The 20,036-nt window shown below is 39.2% G+C and overlaps 1 protein-coding gene across 1 annotated transcript in view; it reads left to right on the top strand.

The window, feature by feature from the left end:
• TBCK (TBC1 domain containing kinase) overlaps nucleotides 1-20,036 on the top strand; it is a gene marked incomplete at its 3' end in the record, with an annotated part of 37,008 nt that overhangs the window by 2,185 nt on the left and 14,787 nt on the right. The gene's annotated exons all lie outside the window — the stretch shown is intronic.

Genomic DNA, 20,036 nt, shown 5'->3' with positions numbered 1-20,036 from the left:
AAGTCTCTTCATTCTAGTTTCTGAAAAGTTTATAGCAAGCATTAGATTTTATCTCTCTTGATATTCATGCAAGCATAGAGGTGATGATTACTCAGTAAAATAATTGACAAATTTTTGTGTCTTCCCAGTTAACATTAGGCATCTCAGGTGGGCTGTGGTTGATGAGGTACTATCCAGACAGACTTCCTGTGACTCATCGCAAATTAGATTTGTATAAAGGGAGTAATACTGGACCTGTAGCCTTTTGAGCCTTGCAACCCCTAAACAGGATGCTAACAATGTTGTCTGGTGGAGAAATCTAAATGCAAAATGCCCTGTGCCTGTGCGTGAGCTTTTTGTGAACTTAAACTTGTGTTGCAGAGGACTATAGCTTGAGGAATGTTAGGCAAATATGGCTTCCATTTTTTCTTAAGATGAGAGAGGTATTTAAAGATGTTGTGTAAAGGTTTTTTTCATGTGTGATGTACATTGCAGCCCTTCACAGAGTTTTGCATGAGGTTCGTATTGTGCAAAGTTCCAGAAATAGTTAAAGCATCAGAAGCTCTTTTCTTTCCTTTTTCATTCAGCTCTCACACTGTTCTTTGAACATGTGTATCTTGGTGTCAGATGAGAAGCAGCACAGACTGTCTGCTGCCTCTTGACTGTTTTTGAAAAAGCGTGCACATAGCTATTTTAATTTGTTTTGAATTCCTTGATACAGTGTACTTATGTAGATTCTCTGACAACTTCTGTTGCAATTTAATCCTGCGGCCTTAGAATTGCAAGGGGCAAGATGTCCTTTTCTGAGGAGGGAAAAAAATTAGGTTTTATCATATAAACAAAACTTTCTCAGGTAACAGTTGTGATCTGTATGCACATCCATTATGCTCTTCTATATTAGCATGTGTTTTGTGGCATCCAGAAAGATTTTTTGAGACCTTTTTAGATAGTTTGCTAAGGTATGCAGCTTTGGGTTTTTGACAAGCTGAGAGAAGTTATTTAGTTTGTGACAGTTACCTCAGCGATTTGGACTGTGGCTCTGTTGAAAGTAGATGCATAAAGCCTGGCTTTATGTTTCCCACTTGGCTTGAGAGAGTTTTTACTGAAATAAGTTATTTTACTATCTGATCTTTCTTTTAATGAGCCGATTGAGGTTTCTTCAGGAAGTTTTAACACCTGAACTAGGGGGCTAAAATATAGCCTGTATGTATGTTCATAGCTTTAAGAGACGTTAGTGATTCACTTACTGTAAATTACAGCTTTTGCAGTAGTAACTAAAAGATAAATTATGTTGACTTCAAATGAAGTTTCTTGCAAGACTGACATTTTCCCTCTACTTCTATTTTTTTAATGAAAACAGACATTTTTGGTTCTTACGTGAGACCCATAAATTTCAAGAAGTAACTTGGATGGACCAATTCCCAGTTATTAGTTATGTGATCTGTCTATATCAATTACCTTTGGAGGGAAGTACTTGGCTTTTCCCATGTATTATGTTTGCATTGGTTAATGATAGCAAAGATGGTTACACATCCAGAGTTGATGTGTATGCTATTGCAATTAATTTTATAAACTGTTTATGGAATGTGAGAAGCTGCTCTTCTGGTTTCTAGATTATTTTTCCTTACGCTTGCCAGTAACTGAGGTCCTCTGCACCTGTACCACAAGCTGATGTAAAATCAGCAGGAAATCTTCTATTACGTTGGTGCTGAAATTCAAGACATTACATTATGCACTGTCTATCTTTCCATATATACTGGAAAACGGGCCATACAGCTGTTTGGTAGTTATTTGCAGTTAATCTTCCCTGAAGTCATGTATCAAGTCTAGCATGCATTCTTCAGTATATGAATTATGTTTAAAAATAAGGAAATGCAGTGAAAAGAAATGGACCTCTTTGTTCAATTAACCTCAGAGTTTCACCAAATTTTCTAATTGCACATAGGGGCCAAAAGCAGAGCTCTAACCATTTGCCTTATCTGCTCTGTTACAGTGCAGTAGGTCATTTTACTGAGCGTACCACCAAAAATTTTCTGGAACTCAAATTTGTTATATATTCAAGAATTCATTTATTACCTAACAATACTGTGACAGCAGGCTCCAAGAATTACAGAGATGGTTTGTCATTGTCCTCAAAGTTAACATGCTGAACTTCACTTTCAAAGCGTAATGTAAGTAAGTGTTGAGTAATTTATGGCCAAATTACTTTCTTTTTTGAGTGATGCATATTTGGGATCCTTGAAGGAGCATGTGCTGCTGTTAGAACGCTGTCAGGTAAATTTCAGGAACTCTCAAATGGATGAAATGAGTTGGCTCATTGTAATTCTTATCATAGGTAACCAGATGCAGAAGAATAATTTAATACAGCTCTTTTAAGACAGTGTTAAAACAGTGTTTTCTGTGTTTTATTCAGGAGATAGCCATGTAGACATCATAACTACAAGTAACGCTTCTAAAATTGACATTAATGCCGGTTATCTTTACTGTGCTTCCACAGGACATCACAAAGAGCAGGGAAGCTCTTTTGGCGTTGTGTGCCACAGGTAACTCAGGCTGCAACAATGGATAAGAGTTTTAGCATAGGATAGGCTAGAATAAGAATTTTGGGCTGTGAGGTCCCATTTTTTTACCAGACCAGTCTCCATTGTCCTCTGTGTGAGAGATTGTAGGCTGGGTCATTGTTTCCTGTTTGTTTATTCCCAATTTATTGTCCTGTTTGTTGTTACTCTGAATTAGAGAAAGTATGCACTTAGTTTTATTTTATAACAGTCACGTTAGTGCAAAGTCAGCTCTCTGAAGTACGTTCAGGAGTCGGTTAAATTTTTAAAGGGCTAGGAATTTATGTAGATAGTCAAGCAAAAATAGTAAATACCTTATTTAAGCTCATAATAGTTAAGTGCTGTTCAGAGATTTGAAAATGTGCATCAGTCTGGCTGGCTTCCTCTGTGTCGTCTTTTGCATGCAAGGATTTTTTTCTTGTGAATGAATTGAAAATAAGTCACAAAAAATTATGGTAGGTAGAAGTTTTATACTTAACAGTCTCAAGAGTAGTTTTCATGTTGTGGCAGTCAAAATTTCACTAGATTTTTCAAGTTGCAACTTCTTTTAGCACTGTGGATAGATACTACAGACCAGAATGTAAGATGTGAATTTATTTTTAAGGTTTTCCATCTTTTAAACACATTTACAACTACTCCTTTGGGATACCTTTTCCAGACAGTGTTAAAGGAGTTATTTTCTCTGCTCCTGTGCTGTTATAATAGGCGTTGTGAGCTTTTCCTTTTATGTCACGGTTGAAGTGTGTTTCTTCTTTGAAGTTGGGCTGCACTTGTATTCATAATAATAAAAATGCCAGCAAATACTGACGTTCAGCAGACTTTTGGCACCTACAATAGAGTTTCTGGATTGGTCTTCAATTTGTGATTGGGCAGTCTAAGCTTATCCCTTCAATAAAATATAGTTGTCATATGTTTTGAAAGTCATGGTTTTGCAAAATTACTAGTGAACCATCAGAGATACAAGGTATAGTTTGTTATACATGGAACATTTGATGGGAAGCAGACTGTGTCTGCAGCTGTTTACTAGTTTGGAGAAAACATGATCTGACTGATTCGGATGAGTACATTTTATTTGGCTATATTAAACAGTTGTCTGCTGATTGATTGGATTAGATTTCTTTATGCCATCCTTGCTGTTAATGTGCTTTTGGCAAACTTGAAGTGAAACTACGTTACAGAAGAGATTATTGGGCAGGGGGAAAAAGCAGTTTCTGAGTAGCCAGGGATTCTTCAAATATATTGTAAGACAGGTGCAAGTCATCAAAAGGCTGTAGGCTATACATGGTTTGACTTGAAGAGCTGCATATGAGCAGAACTTCAAGGGCTCAGTGTATTCTGCTTTGAATCAAGTCTGTGTTGGAATTTCACATGAGATATCCATATGTCATAATGAGGCTGCATTTAGCAAGGATAAATGGTGAAGTAGTAAAATGAAGTAGCATTAATAAACAAACTTAAAATTTTTTTTTTCCTAAGCATGTGTTGAGAGTCTGTAGTTTGGGCATTTAGTGGCTGTAGAGTTTTCCTTTAGCTTCTTGCCAATGATTTACTTCCAAAGCTATGATGAAAGATTAGCCATTAGCCCAGACTTGTGTATATGTTGTCAAATGATGCTTTTCTTCATATAGGAGTATTTTTTTATTTCTGTACGTAATTTTTAGTCTGACTGCAAATCTTCCTGTAGCATTTCCTTTAGCATAGGTTGTCTCCTGTGACTGCCTTTCCCCTCACAATGAGAAAACAATCGTTTGGAATGGAAGAGGGGTATAGCTTTTATTAAGTAGTCAATGTGAACATTATTGCTCTGGATGTCTGAGTGACCTTTTTAGGTATGGAACCAAATCGTTTGCTTGTATAGTTGGCTGCAATGTTTGAGGGCAGCACAAAGACGTCCCAGAACATGTGTCCATGTCTCCCTTGCATGTGAAACATAACAGTGTGTGCACGCTTGTTTCTTATTTTCCTCTCTTCCAGGAAAAAAAACCCAGAAGAATCCCATTCTTTGAGATTATAACAGTCTCTGCTTATTGCTATTAAAAAGTAGATATGAAGGCTGTATAAAACATAAAATCTGTAGATGTGGAAAAAGTCTGTAATTCTATTTCAATCGTTTGCTCCGCTATGTTTCTTCTGTAGTTGCTTGTAGACACTTCATACAGATTTCCGTGCTAAAAGCACTATTAAAGATCTTGAGCTGAAGATGAGTTATGCTGAGTTAATTGAGAACAAAAGTAGCAGAGAGTTTTGGGTCTTCAGTATCTAGTGAAAGAGGATGTTGAGTTTCTCTCAAACAGACGAAATGCCATCCTCAGTGGGAGGATGGCTTCATCCTGCCGATACATTTCTGCAAGAAATTGTGTAAGGATCAGTGTTAAAATTCCATTCTGCATAAATGAGCAATCTACTACTAATGAGCTAATGGCTGAAAAACCAAATGTGAAATTTGGACTGTGCAAATCTTACTGGATTTAAGCCACATTATTAATCTTAATGTTGATTTATGATAGTTTTGTTTAGAATAAAAATTGCCTTTAGACTTGGAAGCCCAAGATGTGGTTAGTATATGGTTATTCTAACTTAATACAGTGTTTGACACTTCATCCTGCTTTTAGGAAGAAAAAAAAGGAAGAGCTAACACTCATGAAACTTGCTGTACAGTGCATACTTGTAGAAAGGGTTTATATTTTTAAAGTGCAAGTTCTTGCATTTGGAACTACTGAACAATGTCTTCAGGGAAGCATTTGTCACTAATTAGGGATCAGACAGCTGGTTTATTTAGATACATTGATATGCTTGCAAACATCTCTCACGTCATTGTGGTTTGAGATTATTTCTTCTGTGCATATGGATGTTCTCTCCTTGGGTTCAAGCTCCTCTATTTCACTCCAAACTGGCTGCTTTCCTGCCAAGAAGCTGCATTAGTCCCATACCATCCCTGCATAAGTGTTGTGCCAGACTTGGAATTATAGATTTCCAGGGCACCATATCACGAGCACAGCACTAAGTTAACTGACTTGCTTGGCTCCTGAACCAACATGGACCTTCAGATGGACAGATACATGTGCAGACAGATGGAATTTGTATTGGGACTGAGTATATATACTCATGCATGTGTTTATAGCTAGAGAGATACCAGGGAATTGGAGATCGCTGCAATAGAATTCTGTAGAAGGCTGGCAGATCAGGCTAGTTTTAAGGTTTAAAACTGTTAATTTCATTCATTACCAGCACACATTTTGCTGAGGGTTAACTCATGCATGTTATTAATCATCACTGCATACACAAAACTGTTAGTCTTTAACACATGTTATAAGTTAGCTGTGAATACACAATACCACAGAGCTGATGCTGTACAGTTAACAGTGGTACCTGTGGCCCATGGTGGTTCTTGGAAGTCAAGGTAATCAGGCTTGAGAGCTCTGAGTGCAGTAAGAACTAGTGTGGACCAGTCTGTCTTCTACTATTATCCTGATTTTTTTTTATGTTATCACCACGCTCCAGCCCCCAGCAAGAAGTGGTCTCCTGTACTCCCAGTACTGCTTGTTTTGTTTTATGTCTTGCCAGTCACCCTTCTTGTGTATTTGGGGGTATGTCCTGCATATTTACAGTCTGCTGTGCTTGTCTTGTCCTTTTGTCTGGCAACTTTTGTTGTGTGGATTTCTCCTATGTGCAACTATATCCACCTGTATTTGCCACTTCGGTGGGCATAAGCAACCTGGGAGGTTCCTGCAATGTGTTGGTGATAACTTCCTTCTCTGAATAATAGAGGAGCTAACGAGGAGACGTGCTATGCTGGACCTTGTTCTCAACAACGAGGAGGGACTGGTGGGGAATGTGAAGTTCAGGGGCAGCCTTGGCTGCAGTGGCCGTGAAACGGTGGAGTTCAAGATCCTTAGGGCAGCGAGGAACGCGCACAGCAAGATCACTACCCTGGACTTCAGGAGAGCAGACTTTGGCCTCTTCAGGGATCTGCTTGGTATAAAGACCAGGAGGGAAGAGTGGCCCATGAAGCTGGTTAATACTCAAGGATCACCTCCTCCAAGCTCAGGAGCGATACATCACAGCAAAGGGGAAGTCAGGCAAAAACACCAGGAGGCCTGCATGGATGAACAAGCAGCTCCTGGACAAACTCAAACATGAAAAGGAAGCCTCCAGAGGGTGGAAGCAAGGACAGGTAGCCTGGGAGGAATACAGAGAAATTGTCTGAGCAGCCAGGGATCAGGTTAGGAAAGCTAAAGCCCTGATGGAATTGAAGCTGTCCAGTGACATAGAGGGCAACAAAAAAGCTTCTATAGGTACATCAGCAATAAAAGGAAGACTAGGGAAAATTTGGGCCCTCTCCAGAAGGAAACAGGAGACCTGGTTACCCAGAATAAGGAGAAGACTGAGGTACTCTGGCTTTCTTGCTTCAGTCTTTACTGGTAAGTGCTCAAGCCATGCCGCCCAAGTTGCAGAAGGCAAAGGCAGGGACAAGAGAATGAAGAACTGCACACTGTAAGAGAAGATGAGGTTCAAGACTATCTAAGGAACCTGAAGGTGCACAAGCCCATGGGACCTGATGAGATGCATCAGCAGGTCCTGAAGGAACTGATGGAGGAAGTTGCTAAGACACTAGCCATCATATTTCAGAAGTCATAGCAGTCCGGTGAAGTTCCCAGTGACTGGAGAAGGGAAAATATAACTCCTATTTTTAAAAAGGGAGAAAAGGAAGACGATCAGCAGGTCCTGAAGGAACTGATGGAGGAAGTTGCTAAGACACTAGCCATCATATTTCAGAAGTCATAGCAGTCCGGTGAAGTTCCCAGTGACTGGAGAAGGGAAAATATAACTCCTATTTTTAAAAAGGGAGAAAAGGAAGACTGGGGAAACTACAGGCCAGTCAGTCTCACCTCTGTGCCTGGCAAGATGGAGCAGATCATGGAGCAGATCCTCCTGGAAATGATGCTAAGGCCCATGGAAAATAAGGAGATGACTGATGACAGCCAACATGCCTTCACTAAGAGCTAATCATGACTGACAAATTTGGTGGCCCTCTACGATGGGGTTACAGCATGGGTGGGTAAGAGAAGAGCGACTGATGTCATCTACTTGGAGTCGTGCGAAGTATTTGACACTGTCCTGCATGACACCTTTGTCTCTAAATTGGAGAGACATGGATTTGAAGGATGGACAACTTGGTGGATGAGGAATTGTCTGGATGATCGCACTCAAAGAGTTGCAGTCAGTGGCTCAGTAAGTGGAGACCAGTGAGAAGTGGTTTTCCTCAAGGGTCAGTATTGGGACCAGTGCTGTTTAATATCTTTGTTGGCAATGTGGACAGTGGAATCAAGTGCACCCTCAGCATGTTTGCCAACGACACCAAGCTGTGTGGTGCAGTCAACATGCTGGAAGAAGGGGATGCCGACCAGATGAACCTTGACAGGCTTGAGAGGTGGACCTGTGCAAACCTCATGAAGTTCAGCAAGGCCAAGTGCAAGGTCCTGCACATGGGTTGGGGCAAATCCCAAGCACAAATACAGACTGGACAATAAAAGGATTGACAGAAGCCCTGAGGAGAAGGACCTGGGGATGTTGGTTGATGAGAAACTCAGCATGAGCTGGCAATGTGTGCTTACAGCCCAGAAAGCCAGCAATATCCTGGCTGCATCAAAAGAATGGTGGCCCACCAGCAGGTTGAGAGAAGTAATTCTCCCCCTCTATTCTGCTCTCATGAGACCCCACCTGGAGTACTGTGTTCAGCTCTGGGATCCCTGACATAAGAAGGACATGAACCTGCTGGAGTGAATCCAGAGGAGGGCCACAAAGATGATCAGAGAGCTGGAGCACCTCTTCTATGAAGACAGGCTGAGAGAGTTGGGGTTGTTCAGCCTGGAGAAGAGAAAGCTCTGAGGAGATGTGAAGGGCTCTTACAAGAAAGCTGGAGAGGCACTTTTTATAAGGGCATGTAGTGATAGGACAAGGGGTAATGGCTTTAAATGGAAAAATGGTGGATTTAGATTAGAAGAAATTCTTTACTCTGAGGGTAGTGAGGCACTGGAACAGGTTGCCCAGAGAAGTTGTGGATGACAACCGGAAGTGTTCAAGGCCAGGTTGGATGGGGCTTTGAGCAACCTGGTCTAGTGGAAGGTGTCCCTGCCCATGGCAGGGGGGTTGGAACTAGATGATCTTTAAGGTCCCTTCCCACCCAAACCATTCTATCATTCTATGACGAGAGCATTTCTCATAACACTTTCAAGGACATTTAATATTAATTATATGCTGATTAATAAATTCTAATTTATAGTCATGGGCATCTGCTTTGGCTACACTTAAGTTTATTGTTACCTCTCTAGATAGGTGTTTCCTGCCTGTTTTTGTGAAACATACTGGGATATAGATCAAAGTGACGCACTTCTAATGCCTTTTGGAATATTAGTTATTAGCTATGAAATTCCTAACAGCACCATTGCTTATTGGCCTAGTTGCAAAGTCTCTTTGATCACCTGCATTTGCAGACTGTTCTTCTCTTGGAACTTTCCGTTCTGTTTCACTTTTGAGTAGCATCTGTACCATTGATAGAAGGATCCAGATTTTTTGAGCTAACTACTAACACGTACCTAGGTATGGCTTTTAACCTTAGATACTTAGATTTTTTTTTTAAAGTATGGGATAGCCAAATTGTTTGTTAAAAGAACACTGTTGCAAAGTCTACTGATCTACAGGAAATGCCTGGCTTTATGAGAATAGCTGTGCACTGTTACAATTTTTGTTCATAGCTTTAAAAATTCTGTTACATCTTTGTAAAATGGGGGCGTGGGGGTAATTAGGAATGTGGCTTGTTGCTAATGCTTGATCTTCTCCTGTAGAGATGCCTAAAGTGCAGTCAAAGTCTCAAAGGCTGAGAAATTTGTAAAGAGATTACTTTAGTGCGGTTTTATGAAGTTCTAGGTGCTTTTCCTTCTATCCAGTAACTTGTAAAAAAGAAAGCATGCTCAGTTATCATTCCCAATATCTGTACTTCCTGAGGTTAGTGGTTGTATTTGTTTCTTTGAAATTACTTTTTCTTAATGTAATTTATTTTTTTAAATGTTAATTATCTTCTAGTGTGTTAGATCAGCAGCTACTCTATCAAGAAGTAGCCAACAGGCCTGCCCTGCTCTTTTTTTTAACAACTGGCAGTGCTTCATACAACTGCAGGAGTGAATAACAAAAAATCAAACCTGTCTGGCTGCAAGGACAGCATTATTTGTTGTTAGCTAGTCATGATTACTAGAGCTGTCAGTTCGGTTCATACTGCCACACAGCTGCAATAATGTTAACTGCATTAATAACTACGCTTCATTTTATGTTTTTCTTTTAAAAATCTTCATTGACCAGATTCTTAATGAGATTTTTGTGATCCACCTGGGGCACCGCGGAAGGAATTGGATAATCCATCTCCTTGTATAATGAAGTTAGGGACCCCTCACTGCTGTGAGTGGGAAGGAGAAAGTCAACATGGCTTACATTAAGCAAAAGTCTATTCTCATGCCATAGATACAGGTAGTCTTTAAAAAGAAAGTAAAATATGCAGTTGTCCATTGTAACTGTAAATGGGAGAAAGCACTCCTATGATCTTAAAATGTCTGCTCAATACCTGGCCCTCAGTTGCAGTAGGGCAAGAGTCTTCCACCTTGAGAAGCTAACCACGTATGCTCCCTGGCTGCGGTGGAAGAAGCTGTGGACAGCTGCAGCTCAGACTTTTGCTCCTGCTTGTGCCCTCCTGGTGCTTGTGCGTAGGAGTTCCTACAGGAAATGCTGGCTGAGGTTGCCTGCTGGCTCAGTCGTGGGGATGGCCTGTAGGCAGCCTGTATTCCCCTTGGCCCACAGTGCTAGAGTGTCTTTGCAGAAATCAGGAGCATAGGTTACCACAGGACAAGATGAGGTAAAAAAGCCTAATAAGACCTTTCTCAGGCTGTGTCTTCAGTAGCAAGTAATGTGATCCTGTCGGAACAGATGTGTAAAGCAAAGTGTGCTGTACATCTTCTGGGGGTGCTGATTCCATATAGCTCCAGTCTGCTCTGGACCAAATGCCCATTAGCAGCTGCAGGGCAATAGGCAGGTTCTGGATCCTACCTTCTGGTTCATCTGAAAGGAATCCAGTTTGTGTGCTCTGAAACTACTCTGTGAATCAAGAGTGGTAGGAGAGGCTGATCAGGAGGAAAAGTATGCTCTGATCCAAACTCAAGTCTTAATGTAGAACTCCTTAAGTTGCCTTGAGCTCTCTGCTGCAAACACAAAACTGAATGGTGCTATTCTCATTTTTTCAACTTAGATAAAGCTCAATTTTACATAAGCTGCAGAAAAGCTGGAAGCTGGCCCTATATAAGTAGTTTATGTATTCCCTTTATTGATTATCAAAGTAACCTGTACGTAGTCATGTCTCTCCTCTTCGCCTTAGTTGCTCAGAATTCTGGACAGATGTAATTAATTTTCAAATATGCAAACTCTTACTTTTTCAGTGCAGAATGAAACAAGAGAAGCTAGAAGTTGTTGGATATAGTTCTTGCTTTACTTTCTATTCATAGACTTAAAGATAAGATGCTGAAAGTAGATGAGGATAGTTGGTTCTTCTATGAATTTGTGTGTGTTTGTGTGTACTGCTTGGGGAAAAAAAAATCCTGCATGTCCTCAGTAATCTCTACACATTCTTTAGTTTTAAATATAGTACCTGTGACGTTGCTCACTTTTGGGTTCTAAGCCACTATATATGCCATATAGTGAGATGGCATAACATTTATAGCCCTCATGCAGTTCTTAAAATTCTGAGTACTTATTCTTGTGTTATTTTATTGACCATTTGCTACCATAGAAAACCTTTTTGTGTGGGTGGGTTTTTTTACAGAATGATAATACCTACTTCAATGCAGACTTCCTTCCCTCCACCTGAGGATTCTTACATGATAGTCACAAGATTGTCTTTAATCTCTGCAGGTGATTATTCCTTGGGTGCTGCTTGCACTAAATTACTGTGTGCAAGAAGAACGTTCTGCTCAGAGAAGCTAAATTCATAAAGGGAGCTCAGTTCTTCACCTTTTAGGTCTTTGAAGAAAAGGAGCTCTCTGTTTTTTCATGGTCTGAGTGTTTTGAGATAATTCGTTTAGCTTTTTGTGCACTGGGGAGTCATTTTGGACTTCTTTTAATCCCCAAACAAAGGCAAAAAAAAAATCTTGGATTTGTTCAGGAGCAGAAGATGTGGTATTGAGAATCTCATTGTTACTAACATTTTCTTTCTTAACTGCATTACACAGTAATTCATAATACATGATCCCTGAATTCGGGCAGTATTTTAATGGTTGGGAGCCCCTCGCTTTGGGTGCCTGAATATGAAAGCTGGATTCCCAGGAGCTCATCTGTTCTCTTCCAGCATAGTGAAGAGTGGCACATCTGTCCAAGCTGGGAAAGGTTCAAAGATAAGGAGAACAGTGGATTGTACAGTACCTGCTTGCTCTGTGATTAATTTATGTTTGGCTTCCAGACATAACTGCAGTTTGTGCAAGTTTATGATAAAATATAAAGGCAGACGTGAATTCTTTCCTGTCTGTTATCAGTAATATTTTGTAGTCTCCAGAAGCACTCATTCAGGTTTAAAACTCACTGAAGAAAATCTAGGCATTGGGGGGGTTGTTGGGTGGTTGGGGGGGGGGGGGGGGGGGGTTTTTTTTTTTTTTTTTTCAGACACTTTGATTTTTTCAGAGATCTGCAGACTTAATATGATGACAATGAAAAGTGAGGTGAGCATTGGAGACATGCTTCTTTCCAATGCTTAGGCTATGGCTAGCCATTTGGTGCCTTTCTGTACAAAATTTCCATCAAATCCTAAGCAGACAACCTTATCTTGGGTTTATTTTCTAGAGATTTCTGAAATCTCATATTTGTTCTGCTCTTGTAATTTTATCAATGATGATAAACAACTGGTACAAGCCAACTTTAGCTGTTTTGCTGGTGTAGCATTTACAAAAGTAATAAAACACTGGTTTTGCTTTTCTTTATGGGGGGAAAAAAATGTTTAGCACTGTAAAACCACTGTTACAGTCCTCTCTGTATGCTGTGCATATGCATGCTTTTATAAGCAGAGAACCTAATATGCAAACAAATTGGCTTAAGAAAAAAATTGGTTAATTTTTTATATAGGATACTTAAAGCAGCGTTGGAATTCTGTGGATATTCCCCAATTCATTTATTTAAATGCATACATTTGCCAAGAACTATATAATACAGGAATGAAAGCCCCTGCTGAAAGACTCAACTGAAAGCATTGTTTCCAAATAAAAGGTCTTTAACTTTTTCTTCTTGTGCATAGTGTCACTCTAAGCAAAACCTTCTTAGAAAGCTTTCTCTTAGTGATATCTCAAAATGGTTCCTCTGATTGCTGTTGAAAGTATGACAAGACCTTTAGTCTTGTAGTGACATGGTTGCAGAGTTGTTCCTAAGAGCAAATGTAGATTATGACCCACTCCTCATCAGAATGAAAACTTCAAAATGTTGCTGTCTTGGTGTTTGTTTCTGAAGGAGTCTTGCTCTGATACTGATCTTTATAGCAGAGAATCCTCAGCCCTAGTAAAACCAGTTATCTTTATAAAGTAGATACAAGGTTACAGCTTCCTGTTTGAGGCTTGAGTTCTGTCTGGATAAAGACAGTGGTGGCAGGAAAAGAATCTTCTGTCATCCTGTTGGGCTAAGCCTGAATGGTATGGTGATTCAGAGTGAAAAGAGGCTACTTTAGTATTTGAAAATAATATACCTCAAGCATATGAATATTTGTTTTATTAAGACGGTGCTTCCAACATCCAATCTAAGATGGCCCACTGATACTGTTCTTGCATATGTACATGGCTGTGCCTTTGATTAGGCAAATGTTTTCCTTCTGGCCTTGGTGTATAGAAGGAAGCTGCACTAAGTTAACTGAGGCAAAGTAAGGCAGTTCTGGTAATATCCTCCCACCCACTCCACTTCCTTTTTTTGCTGGCAAAGACCATGCTAGCAAACTGTGTGCAGTATTACCTCTTTTCTTCATGGGAAGAGGCAGAAAAGCAGTTACGAAACTAATCAGCAGTATCCTGTCAGCAAACCTTTGAAAAGAGGTAATTTTGAGTGACTAATGCAAATGTTACTGAGACTTACTGGCTTTCCAGACTTGCTGCTGAACAAGCATGTGGTAGTGCCTATTTTAAGTGTAGTATTGCAAGCTTTGAGTAACTTTTGGATATTCATTGGGTGGACTAACAACACAGGATGGGTGGTTTTGGTTAATTACTATAACTTCTGATAACTCTTTTGGTTCAATTAGAAATTAATGCTTGGGCATTAAACACTATTTTTGTTTCTCGGTGTGGATTCAGCAATCATTAAAGATATCACCTGGCTATATAAACAGGGAGAGTGGAAATCCTATTTTTAAAACCTTTATAGGGAGTGATTGTGGTGACTGTAAAAAAATATTTTATGTTCTTTCCTCTGAAAGATCCCTTTAAAAATGCTTGAGGTCAACATAGTGTTGCCATAATTGACATTAGGTCAACATTTATACTTCAAAATTATATTTTAAAAAAACCCAACACAGCTACATTACACTATATAATTGACAATACATAATGTAATGTAAGCTTTTTTAAAGTACAATTTTTTTCTTAAATAATATAGTTTTGAGGGAAAAGTGTGGAAGAATGGTGTTCTGTAAATTTAGTCTAACTGAAGTCATTATTTTATGTTAGTCATAGTCTCAAAACATCTGTAGTGGTAGAAGGGAATAATACCTCAAATTATGTTCTGTTAGGTGAATGCTGGGAAGATGTCCCTAGCTCAAAATAAGATTTTTTGTGTAGAGAGCGCATTGACTGATACCTGGATTTGACAATCTAATGTGCCACCTTCAGCCATTGGAAACCATGTCTTCACAGCATGTGTGAAGTGTAGAGACGAAGGAGTACTTCCCCTTTTGATTGTTGGTTTGAAGGGGGTTTTCAAGGGTTTGGCCCTTGAAATAACTGTGCTCTCAGATATGAAGGTATTCCAGATCTCCACAGCCTTCTGGTTGTATGGAAGCTGCCAATATGTGTTAACTGAATCTTAAAGTTGTTGATGTAAAAGTGATATCAAAACAAGAATTCTTCTTCTTGGTTTTCATCTTTGCTGTTTATGTTCCTCAGAGGGTTTTTTGTAGGAAAGGGCAATAGATTTCCTCAACTTCTTCAGCTTTCCTACTTTACAAAAATCTTTACCATCTCTCGAGTTGCACATCAGCAAAACTTCTCAGCAGTGCAATGCTGCGATGAGCTAGGTGAACAGTAGCTGGCTGAGGAATAATGAAAATGTTTTGTGGAGCACCTTGCTTTGGTGCTTGAGACCCTCTTTCCAAGTCTATAACCACCTTTTATACTGCCAGATATGCTGAAAGGATGTGCATGGGATCACATGGACTTTGAAATGCATAGTATTCTTGTTCTGTGACTTTTTACTGCAAAGTCAGTGTTGCCAACTCTTGCCATTGTATTGGAACTATCATTCTGCATTTTTTAAAATGCTGGGTTAATACAGTTTGATCACTTATATGTGATTACTTCAGAATATTTTCTTTATCTTTCAGAGAAAAATCTTACCTATATAACTGTAACCACAAGCTTTTGTAATCCTTGCCACCCCTTCCTCCTTTTTTGGGGTCAGCCTTATGAATGCGTGGACCTGATGGCTTCTTTTTTTGATTATTGTTTATTTATTAGTCAGTCTGAATCAGGCATCTACATTTTCTAATGGTTCCCATGGTATGAAGTTGTTGGTTTTGTTTTCATAATAAAGGTTATAGTGGAAAAATCCAAACCCATGGTTTTGTTTTACCCTCAGCTGCAAACTGAGACAATTTAGACATGATCTTTGCTACTTTCTCTGTCATCTATTTTCCATTTAAACATGTAATATTAGGTGTTTAAGTCTGAAAAGATTGTTAGTATGTAAGAATTGTGACAGAGGAAGATTTGGGAAACACTTGCTACAAAAGTCACTTTCACACTTCTTATGAACTTAAGTGGCTTTAAAAGCATAGGGTCTGAGCCAGAAGCTGATCTATAGTTGCTAGTTGGCATTTTAGCGTGCAAACAGCAATTGTTTTTCAGATACCTCTTTTATTTTAACATGGAGGAGGGTAAGGAAATAAGCGTTGTGTGACCATTCATCATGCATCTTTTGAAGTCGCTTTTCCTTCAGTGGTTGTGTGGTTTAAAGCTCTGGTAACACTGCTACCATTAAATGTGTAGCGAATGTTTAATAGAAAAATATCAAGACTCTATACCTTAGAGAGCTGAAACTTAACATACCCTAATGCCTGGAAATTTAGGTGCTGGTGCATTCAGATACAAAGGAATGATGGTCCTTGCCTAGAGTGTGGGATTTGATGCCTGGTTTGGAACTAACTTAACAAGGCACCCCTGAGCAGCTGAAGATCTGATTTGGTGCCTTTTGTTGTAAAGGAAGAATACCCTGGCTGCAGTTAATTCCCTTACTTGCTTTTCATATGTCATCTGATTGGTTTCTTGAGTCTGTGAGATCGTAATAGACCTTGCCAGGACTGTTGATTGCAAAATATGTGGCCTTTTAAAGGTGCATGTATTTGTTCAGATGAAGACAAAAGAAAATAAAGATTTTTGGAGATCTGACTTCGGTTGATCTTAATCTGCTCCTACATTTTACTAGTTCACTCCTTTTGGAGAAAGAGAGGAGAATGTGAGATGTGTTGTTTCCTTCAGTGAAATGTTAACAATGTGGTATATGATACATGTCTATAATGCTATTTGAGTTCTTTATTGTGTATTTTGAGGTCATTGTCTGAGTTTTCATCCCTTTATCTCTTATTTTCGTATCACCTGTGCATCTAGTTCTGTTGTGTTAGTTATCTTGGAATGTATAGTCTGTGATAAGAATGCAGAGTCTGTCATCTGGTTTGAAATGAGGGCTACTTTACTTAATCTTTACATGTGGTGATTGAAATTTTGTTGATTTCATTGCACTTTGTGGTCCAATGGGAAGCATCATTATTATACCTTTTACATATGAGCCAGCTGAGGCTAAGATGCAAAAAATGACTTCTCAGATGTTAATCAGTGGCAAGATCAAAAACTGGGAATGTGGATGCGTCTTTCCTCTTCTGTGCACTAAACCAGATGGCACTAGAGGTTTCATTAAGATGGTGCTTTATAAGGTGTGCTTACTTTTCAAAATGACTTTGTTCATTTGCTCCCCCCATTTATGGGATGAATGCTGGTTGTCTTAAAGAATTCAAGGTGCAATTTTAGCTTTATGAGGAGCAGATACATTTAGATACATTCAGAGTGATAATGTCTGAAATATCACCCGTGTATTAAAAATCTTTGTATAGAGCAATCTGCTCTATCTGTAAAGTTGTTCTTTGTCTGTGCCTTCATCCATTGTTTTATGGGCTTTTTAATCATACATTACGCGTTGAGACCTTCATAAAAATGTAACATCATTTGTGTTGCTTTTAAAGCCATGCTTGCAGCTTAGAACTTTGAAAAAACGAATTAAAGTACTTTTTGAGTTTCCTCATATGAGCAATATGAACTTGTTGAAGATATCCTGTGTGAATACCTCTGCGCATGAGTTAGGGACTTCCTGAGGACCCTGCCTATAAAATTCTGTATTTTTTTTCCTTGTATTCTCTGCTTGTTGCATTCCCTTCCAGTTCATTTCATTCTGATAATGTGAATGCATTTCCAAGTAAATTGGCAGTGTTTACAATCTTGATCCCTAGTGCCATTTTTTTAATCAAACACATAATAAAGTGCTAAATAAACCATTCCCACCTGCATCAAACTCTTTATGTTCTGTATAGGGTATTTTGTAATTTATTTACCCAGGAAGACCCAATTTATATGCACATCTGGTTTTTAACCCAGTCCTGCTTTTTATCCCATTTTCCAGCTGGTTGATTGAGGCATAAGGAGGTCAGATGGCTTTCTTGAGGTCAGTGTAGTGATTGTCTCAGCTGGGATTATACCCAAACTTCATCCTTTGCTGTAACCACTTGGCCACACCACTCCTAACCAGACTATCTGTATTGTTGTCGGTAATGGAACTAACTGCAAATGTCATTTTCTTTGTTTTATAGTTTTGCTTGTATTGAAATACTGTGCCTTTTATGAGTTCAGAAACATTACATCTGTTCACAACCTGATTCCATTCCACTTTGAACACACACAATTTTTTGTGATGAATCTCCTTCCTGAATTCCAAATGCATGTTAGTTTCACAAGTTCTGGGGTAGTGATTGATGACCTTGCTTGTTTGTGTTGCTCTGGTGTGCTTCCTCAGGGCAGACCCTGTCTGACACTCCTCTTTGGAAGATGAACCCATGTTTTTGCTCCTGTGTATCAGTGCCATCAGCTTTTTAAGACTCCTGGTTGCTGAGATTCTCTTCCTCTAGAGTTTACTTGTTTACACTAATAATACAATGTTAGAACAAGACGCACAGATTTGATAAAGGACTTCCTTAAGTATGCATTTCTATGTATGTACCCATGAGTTGTAAGTCTGAGGAAAGAGGAAGTCTGGAACTTGGTATTATCAGCATAATCTTACCCCATTTGGTCTTGCCCTGCCTTCTTGAGGGAAGTCAAAATAGTTATAGTTCCAGTTTTTGTTATCAATTTCCTCTTGCCTTGAGTTGCCGCTGCATTGAAGAAGCATGATTTAACACTAATCCACATAAACATCTCCAGTAGGTAAAAAATTACAGGGTGCTCTACAGTTAAGTAGGTGATGAGGCTTGCTTTCTGGTGCCAGTCCTGTTGTTTCAAATTCCAGTGGGGCTTCTGTACAGTTCACTAGATGAAGCACTCTTACTCAAAATAGTCCATTAAGTGTTGATTGCACTGTCAGTACTTTCCAGGCACAGCTTTCTTCCTTCTCCAAAATGGATTAGGTACTCCATGTTGACTGTTACAATAGCATAAAAGCAAGTAAAGTTTACAACTGTGCATAACCAGTTAAGAATACCAGAAATGCATTTGTAACAACCAGAAAATTTCTCTTCTCCACAAGATTTTGCTGCTGCCTCCACTTTGCCTCCAGCCCCAGTTATCTTTGCTCCTGTGCTGCTCTCCAGGTACATCTATATGTTCTGGTTAACTGTGCTGTAATAACTACAGCTGCTTGGGTCAAAGTCATCAAAAGGTGAGATTGCTTTGTCTAGGAGAAGGTAGGACTGGAGACAGTAAGCAGGCAGGAAGCAGGATTATGCTTTCATGTTAAACTATTTCATTGCAGCACCAAAGAAGGATGGAGAAGATGTATTTCCAGTTAATGCCATGAATGTACTTCTGTTAAAGGTTATGAATACAGTGAATTCATGTGGAGATTTGCATTAACTTTCCTATAAACTGGAGGAAAAGAAACTTGTGTGAACCTGTAACTTCCATGATGCTGACAAGAATGCTGAAATTTTATCTCTTGTTTTCATTGTTTCTTTTCTCATGTTGGAATTCTTTTATGCCAACAGTTTAATAGGTCATGTCTCCTGACCCCACCCATCTCCAGTTTCCAACTGTGTGATCTACAGTCCTCTTGTCCTTAAGTATTCAAGATGTCATGCATCAAATAGTTTTTATTTTCCCTTCAGCAGTCTGTGGTGTATGTAGGAACTACTGCTGCTGGCTGTCAAATGCATTTTTCCACAATCACTTTTCCTGCTCTGGAGTTAAGCAATTGTTTTCTTTGCTTGAAGCTGAAATTTAAAATTGGCTTTCTGGAAGTTAGAGCAACAGAGCACCATGAAGAGAACCTCACGATAAAATAGACAGCAAGGAGATCTTATGAACAGAATACTCGGTGGCTGTGAATATCCACAGTAACTTGTGGGCAATATTCTGTGAGCATGAATATCTTATATGCTTGCTCTCTATTCCTGCTCTCCTAGGCATCTGCCTGTCATCTTTTTTGGAAACAAGATAGTGGTCTCAAGTAGTTTTGGGTCTGCTGCTAGTATGACCATTTGTGGGGTTTGGAAGACTAGTAATTATACTTAAAATGCAAATACTCAGTTGCAGAAAGTTGGGTTTGGTTTGGGTTTTTTTTTTTTGGTGGTGGTTGTTGCTAGAGCATCCTATCTTAGCGTACAGCTTCCTGCTTCTACAATCAGCTGCGTTATCATTCCCATTAATAATCACAAATAATAAGTTAATAAATAACCACTCAAACTGAATAATACATAGGTAATATTTCTCCCTAGATGTTTGTTCCCAGGTACTGCTCAGTCACTACTGGATGAGTATGCTCACTTTTACCTCTTCATTCCACTAATTATTTTAGGGGCTTATTGTCTTTACTTGATTCCTGATAAATCCCTCTTTCCCCTTCTCTCTCTTTGTTAATATCTGATCCATTTGAAGAACGGTAAGACTACAAGTCTGCTAATTTCTTCTAGTACAACTTTTCCCTTTGACCTTGGCCCAGAAACTGTACTCAGTCAGACGG

This window comes from Phaethon lepturus, unplaced genomic scaffold (genome assembly GCF_000687285.1).
Source record: "Phaethon lepturus isolate BGI_N335 unplaced genomic scaffold, ASM68728v1 scaffold5086, whole genome shotgun sequence".
Classification (NCBI taxonomy): domain Eukaryota; kingdom Metazoa; phylum Chordata; class Aves; order Phaethontiformes; family Phaethontidae; genus Phaethon; species Phaethon lepturus.
The sequence above is the reverse complement of the archived record's forward strand: the minus strand, read 5'-3'. Positions and strand labels throughout refer to the sequence as shown.